This window comes from Nannospalax galili, unplaced genomic scaffold (assembly GCF_000622305.1).
Source record: "Nannospalax galili isolate Female #2095 unplaced genomic scaffold, S.galili_v1.0 scaffold709, whole genome shotgun sequence".
In the NCBI taxonomy this organism is placed as follows: Eukaryota; Metazoa; Chordata; class Mammalia; order Rodentia; family Spalacidae; genus Nannospalax; species Nannospalax galili.
The window spans coordinates 584757-592884 of record NW_008360314.1 but is presented as its reverse complement, the minus strand read 5'-3'; positions in this window follow the sequence as shown (position 1 = coordinate 592884).

Genomic DNA, 8128 nt, shown 5'->3' with positions numbered 1-8128 from the left:
TTAAAGTCTTTTTAAAAACAACTGTTCAAATATTTGAAGACTATACATGAATCATAATTCTTTCTAAAATAAATGTAAATTATTACTATAAATGTATGTTTATTCCTGGAATGATTTAATAGTTTAAACCCTTGTATAGAGAATTTGTGGAATATGAGGTCCCTTTGATTTAAAGATACAAATGCAATTTATGTTCTTTTTGCTAGGATATAAACTCTGTTTAGCAGACATTGTGTTTCCCCTAAATGATGATTCCAGAAAGCTCATCTAATTATGACATATATTTTACATGTTTTCTAGATAATCTACTAAAATACGTTTTGCAATTAGAAAGAAAATATTTTCTTAATAATTAAAAATCTTTTTATTTCAAAACTTTATTTTAAAAATTAAAAATTAAAAATCAAGACTCTTCTTAAGGATAACACCATAATCTATCTGAAAATATGGAGTAGAAAGTTTCAAAGTTTCATATGATTCAATGAAGAGTGCATTCTTTCAAAGGTTACATTTTTCTTTTTCTTTTTTTTCTTTTCTTTTTTTTTTTTTTTGATCTTTTTGAGACAGGGTCTCCCTGTAGCCCCAGCTGTCCTGGAGCTCACTATGTAGATCAGGCTGGCCTTGAACTCACATAGATCAAGGGTTACATTTTAAGAATTCACATAATCTATCAAACAGACAACATGATAAATGGCAAACTATTAAGTTCACTAGGCAGATGCTGTTCCAAGTTTTATGCACCCATACAGCATGGCTTGAAACATGCTCTGTGGCTCAGTGTGTTGGCTGCTCATGAAGTATTTATTTCCATTTTTTCCAGAGTAATAGAACTGTAGGCAGGCATAGGGCCAATCCTCCTCGCAGCGTTCTGAGGCCATGTGACTAAGTCTTTAATAATAGAATGTGAGAATTGATTTGTACTGCCTCAAGGCAAATATTAAAACTTCCATCACACCCTTTCCAATTTCCTTGAACCCCACAAAGTAGACATGCTACACTATCTGCAGATCTTTTGGTTGCCATAAATTCATTATTGAATTCATTTTACAAGAAGATTCATGTGTAGAATGGTGCTTAAAGTATTGTGTACTTATAACTGATATTTTTTCCTTTATGTGCTTAAGTGAATCTAAAGCCCTTAACAGTTTTTGCTCAAACAATTTGTAAAACATATCTTTTGATGTTTGGCATAATAAAATGCTCTTAGAAGCCTAATGATAATTTGATTTTCTTGTACTTAGGGAAAACTTAGGAAAATTTACATAGGATATGTCTCACTGCTGGATCTATTGGGCTGTTCCTCATTTACATGATTTGGCTTCCAATGGCTAGTTTAATTTTTTTCAGCAGATTTTTGGATATTATTTTCAGTACATGCTTTGTCTTGTTCTATTGTGGAGGATTCCAATTGTGTCACAATCAGATCTAGGACAAGCTTCATAGGTGTGGAATTGTGATAAAATATGACCAAAGCAGCTTGAGAATGAAAGAGTGGATTTTAGTTCACAGATCCAGGATATGGTCCATCATAGCAGGGGAAACAAAGCTACATGAGCTTGAGACGGCTGTTCACAATGCATTCACAGACCCACAGTAGAGAGTAATGGCTGTCAGTAATCACTTTTTTTTCTTCTTTTGATCATGTCCAGAATCCAGTCCCAGGGAATCATGCTTCATAGAGTGGACTGGTCTTCTCCAAACTCAGAAAATCTAATCCATATAATACCTCACAGTCATACCTAGAGCTTAGCTTCCAGGAAATTCTAGATCTCATGAAGTTGACAAGTAAGGTTAACCACCACAAAACCCAATACAGACCTGCATTATGAAGGACTTTTGTTTGGAGTGTAATGGTAGTTATGTTAGATGTGTTAATGTATTTACTTTTGAATTTTTGTTTTAAATGTGAAGCCTAATGGAACAAGGCAGATGTTCAGGGTCCACTTCATGTAGCATGCCTGCCTCTCTGGGACAGACTCTTACCATCTGCTGCTTCACCTCTACTATTCTTCTCCTTAGAGCGAGTGCCTATTTCTGCCCTGTACCTAACAACTGAGAAGGAGCTGGAAAAGTCAGAAACAGACACATGTGTCTGTGAATCCTGGAGAATCATACAGGTAAAACCTGTCTCTACCACAGGCTGGAAACAGCATGGCACCTTGGATAGGTGACTGATTGGATTGCTCACACACCAGACTATTTTGCAATTAGTTATCTAATGATTCCAAGAGGAGATTATTACATACTCTTTGGTTAACCCATATTCTATAAATTAGAAGTGATGGGAAGAAGGGAATCCTGGTTTGGTTTGGACAGCCCAGTACGCAGTGGATCGGTTCAGTACGTGAAAAGAGGTGGAACCTGTACAATAGACCACAGGTGTTGCTGTCCATGACAGAGAGCTAAGGGAATAACCTCAGCATCACCCATGAAGCTAAGCAAGTGCTACAGTAAGGATCAAATCCCATACTCCATCACTGATAGAGAAGGAGACCTCTGAGGAAATAAAATGATCTTCACATTAAAATACATCTTTTTAAAAATTTATTATATTTTAAAGTCACATAATGAGAACTAATGAAAGATGAAAGACATTAAACTAAAAATTAAACCCAATGGAAATATGCAGAAACAGAATAGCTCAACATTTTCAACAGCATTTTTGTCCTAGTTTCATTTCTGTTGCTGTGATAAAATGCCCCGAGAAAGTAGCACAGGAGAGGAAAGGCTTTATTTGGCTCCCAATTCCAAATTACAGCTCATCGTTTGAGGAAGTCAAGGAAGGAACTCAAGCAGCCAGCAAAATTTCATCCACAGTCAAGAGCAAAAATAAAGTAAGTAAATCCTTGCTTGGTTGCTAGCTAGCTATCCTTACTTATAGATCTCAGGGCTAGATTCTAGAATGGTGATACACACATTGAACTGGGTCTTCCTACATCAATCGACGATCAAGAAATCTCCCTGAAGACACACCCACAGACCAACATGATCCAGATAATCCCTTAATTCTTCCTTGAAAGGGTTAGTCTACCATTTTGAGTGTTGTGGCAGATTTCAATTTAATTACTCAATCATACTTACTGAGCATATCATCATTAAGGTCAATTTATTTTACCCTTCATATTCTTTCAAACAACAGCCTATTTCTGACATTTGTTCTATTAGGATTTCTTAAATTTGAGGAGGAAAACTACTTTCATGGTTTTTCCAAATGTTTATGCCATTTTGAATAATTAAACAATTTAAATCACCTTATTAAGATAAAAAGACTCTCTTACTGGATGATTTAAGGTTGTATCAAGAGGAAAATTAAAACTAACCAGCACCATTACTAATTAGAAAAGGAAATAAATCTAGAGGTAAATTTGAAAAAAAATAAATCATATCTCTTAAGGATGTTGTGTTCAACTTTATAAACAAGGACCCTGGTATTTTCTTTTCTTTTCTTTTTTTGGTCTTTTTGAGACGGGGTCTCCCTGTAGCCCCAGCTGTCCTGAAACTCACTATGTAGACCAGGCTGGCCTTGAACTCACAGAGATCTGTCTGCCTCTGCCTCCCGAGTTCTGGGATTAAAGTTGTGTGCCACCATGCCTGGCTATTTTCATTTTTTATGGTGACTAAGAAACCATGTGACCATTCCTCATTGCCTGTAATTCTCTCTTTACCTGTCTCATCACTTCTAAACCTGCATATTTCTCTCTGTGTTTCTTTTCTTCATTATTTTATTTTTATTTGATATTGTAACTAGCATACATATTTAATATTAAATTCTTTGTGTTTCTTTTAATTTAGTCAAATGAAATGTCACTTTCATTTCCTTAATTTTTCCAATTGTCAGTTTTCTTTTCAACAAACTTTTTGCTGAGTATCTGAATTCTGAGCTGCTTTGTTTGTTTAGCATTTATTTCAATTTCATATTGTAATCATTTTTGTGATATTGGTAAAAGTTTTCTGTTTGCATCACCTTCTACTTGTGTGGTTTTTGCCGACTGGCTTTCAGAATGTTCTGAAAAAACTATAGAATGTTCTACAATTAGTTTGCTAGAAATTAGCAGGAATTACAAGTCTAAATTTGACCTGTACTGATAGCCTGCTCTTTTCCTCTCAACCCTTCACAAATTCGGGAATATGTTTTGTCTAAGTTCTGTTTCCAAGAGAATTTTAATTTTCAGTTACCAAGACTATGTTCCACTTTTAATGTTTTAGTTCATTGAACTCCTTTTTAAGATTTGTCCCATGGACTTTCACTTTCTCTTGTTCAACCTTTTGTCTTCCTTGTTGATGACTTCTGTGTCCCTCTCAGTCTGGTATACTGAAGGTCCACTACATGTTTCTCAGTCAGGGTGAGAGGCGAACAGTTTAATGGCTATAATTCCTTTGCATTTATTTATTTATTTATTTATTATTAAGTTATTACTGGCATTTTGCTGTCTCTTGATTTGATAGTGTTTTAATTGTTGTTTGTTTTGTGTTTTTCAACTACTTTTTAAAATTTGATTTTATTTTTTTAATTTTCTGTATGTGTATCTGAGTGTATATATACAGATATGTAAGTGGCTGCCCACAGAGATCTGAAGAAACTATGGGATAACTTGGAGCTTCAGTTGCAGATGGATGTGAACTGTCTGAAGTGCTGTTGGGAACAGAACTTGGATGCCTGGAAGAGGAGAACACACTTTAACCAATGGGTCCATTTCTCTATTCTGATACCTTCTTTTATGAGAAAATATTGATTTTCACTAGTGATATGCATATTTTAGAGGAAAAAGAAAACCCAGTGAATTCAGGTATCTATGCATTTTAAGAACTTTATTGAACAGTATTTTTTTAAAAAAGGGGAAGTGTTAAATAACAAAAAATAATGATAGCAACTTTAGATGTACGTGTATTATCAAAGAAGGAATTTGACACACATATGTGTACACAATCTTAAGTATATAAATACTGATTACTTCAGTAGTATGCATACTAAAAATGAAATGATACAGAGCAAAGATGGTTCACAAATTTGTGAAATATTCCATATTTTTAAGTGACAATGATACAATATCGTATCTTGAAGAGAAACTTGGGGAAGTGGATTGCTCAATCAAATACAATGTCAAATTACAATAAGCCAGGGAAGGAATATGCACGTCCTCTGGAACTCCATAAAAGAAAAACCTACGAATCATAGGTATAGGAGGACAAGAAATCCAGGTTAAAGTCACATAAAATATTTTTAATAATATTGAAGAATATTTCCCAAATCTATGGAAAAAAGTATCTATGAAGGTACAAGTGGCATACAGAACCGCAAGTAGACAGGACAAGAAAAAAAAACTAAAAAATCTCTGCAGCTCATATAATAGTGAAATCTCTTAAATCTGCAGATTATAAAGAAAAGATATTGAAAGGTGTGAGAGAAAAAGAACAAGTCACATATAAAGGCAGATCCATCAGAATAACAGTTTCTTCAGTGGAAGCTTTGAAGCAAGAAGGACTGGGAGCAATATCATACAAGTCACAAAAGAACACAGATTCTAGCCCAGACTACAATATCCAGCAAAACTATCAATTTTAATTGAAGGGGAGAAACCATGGTAAAAACAGATTTAAGTCATTTCTGTACACAAAACCAGCTCTAGAGAGAACACTCGATAGAACATTTGAGTCAGAAGAGAAGATTAAGCACTCTCACAAGGGCACAAGAAGTAAATATATTACCCAGTACAGCTAACTGAAAGAGGTCTAAGAAAACTGTACTATATCACCAACATAACAGCAGTTAATGAGTATTGTTCCATAAAAACTCTCAATATTATGGGTCTCAACTCCCCAGTAAAAAGACACAGACTGATTGGATCGTAAGCAGGATTGTAAAGCATTGATTTTCTGCCTCTAAGAAACATACCCACAAAATGATTGACAACATCTTAAGATAAAAGAGTGAAAAAAGATATTCCAAGCAATTGCAAACTAAGACATACAAAGGTGTAGCTATTCTAATATCTGACAAAATATTCTTCAAACTAAAACTAGTCAGAAGAGAGATAGTCACTCATGCTTATTAAATAAAATATAAATCGGGAAGATATTATAATTTTAAACAAATATGTACCACACACAGAAGCATCTAATTTCATAAGAGAAGCATTTTTGTATCTAAAATCACACATTGACGCCAATGAAGCGATAGTGGATGACTTCAATACCCCACTGTCACAAATAGACAGTTCAACCTGACAAAAACTAAGTAGAGAAAACCTGGAATTAAACTCTACCATAAATTAAATGGACCTAAAACATCTACAGAACATTCCAACCCAAAACCAAAGAATATACTTTCTTTTCAGGTGCCCATGAAACTTTCTCCAAAATTTATCACATATTAGAAAACAAAGTATATCTCTATGAATTTAGGAAAATTTAAATGTCCAATATTCTATCTGACCAGAAAGGAATAAAGCTAGATATCAAAAACAAAAATGAGAAAAAGAAACAAATTCACAGAAGATGTACTGTTGAATGAAATTTGAATAAAGAGAGAAATCTGAAGGAAAATTTAAAAAATCTTAGAAATGATTGAAAATGAAAACACAACATGACAAAACTTACAGTACACAATGAAGGCGGTCCTAAAGAGGAAAATTTATATCAGCAAATGCCTACATCAGAAAATTAGAAACTCCTCACATAAATAAACTAATGTTGTAATTGAAAACCTTGACCAGCCAAGAACAAGTAACACCTAAGAAGAGGACACTGGAGGAGATTAATAAAATCAAGACCATATCAATGATCTAGAAACAAAAAAGTAATTACAAATAATCAGGACTGGAGACATGACGCAGTGGAGTACTGACTGTGGAGAAGGGGAACCGCTTATTACTGCTGGTGGCATTGCAAACTCATACAACCCCTATTGAAAGCAGTGTGAAGAATTCTTAAAAATCTAAAAATGAACCTAATATTTGACCCAGTTATTCCATTCTTTGGCATATACCCAAAGGGCTTCTCCTATTGCAGAGTTATTTGTGCATCCATGTTTTCTGGTGCTCTTTTCACAATAGCTAAGAGATGGAAAGAACCTAAATATTCCTCAACTGATGAATGGATAATGAAATAATGGTTCATTTACACAATGGAATTCTACTCAGTGGTAAAGAAAAATGAAATACTGAAATTTAATAAATGAATGGAACTAGAAACTGTTATACTAAGTGAAGTAACATAGATGCCAAAAAAATCAAAGGAAATATGTTCTCCCTTATATGTGGATCCTAGCATCAAATCTTTATATGTGAGTATATATCCTGATTTATGTTCAGAGACCAGGATAATGAAAAGGAACCAGGGAGGTAAAGGGAAAGGAGGAGCCTCAGAGAAAAGAACAGTAGATGTGTGTTACCAAGAAAGAAATGATTAAAATGTAAGAGGGGAGAAGCAAAAGAGGGATATACAAGGAACTTTGTATATTAAGTTAAAGAAGGAGTTCAAGAGAGGTGGGACCATAGGAGACTGGCATTATCAAGGGAGAAATGGGGACACTTTTAACAGTGAAGTCATAGTGTAAGGGTTAGAGAGGGAGAGAGGAGAGATAAATAATGCCTGCCTAGTGTAAAAAAAAAAAAACAGAGGAAATCATATTAGTCTAATGACCTAGTGACAAATTACACATACATTACCCTTATATGAGTACATGTGTATAGCTAAAGGCTACATAACAAGAAATAGTGACAGGAGAAACCTGACTTTTAATTGTTGGTCAGGGCGGTCCAAGAGACTCCCAAATTATACAGACTATTGCAACAGAGCTTGATTGTCTCACAGAACTTGGTGGTAAGACACTAGTGCTGAAGACAGAGCATACTTCAGACAAAGGATTTGGAGCTGGAACTGAATTGAAAGCCGCTTCCCCTGAAGGCTGGCTATCATAGCTTTGAAAAGTACTATGAAGGTGCCAAGGGAGAATCAACAAATGGTCCTATGTCAGCTTCAAGACCAAATGACCACATCAAAGACCAGCACAGCATACAACATTGTTGACACTGGTGCAGTAGTGGCACTTTTATCTTGGGGGAAATCAACAGCTACCTAACTGGACTAAAAGCCCACTCAATATTAGGAAACTCATATGTGGTGCTTT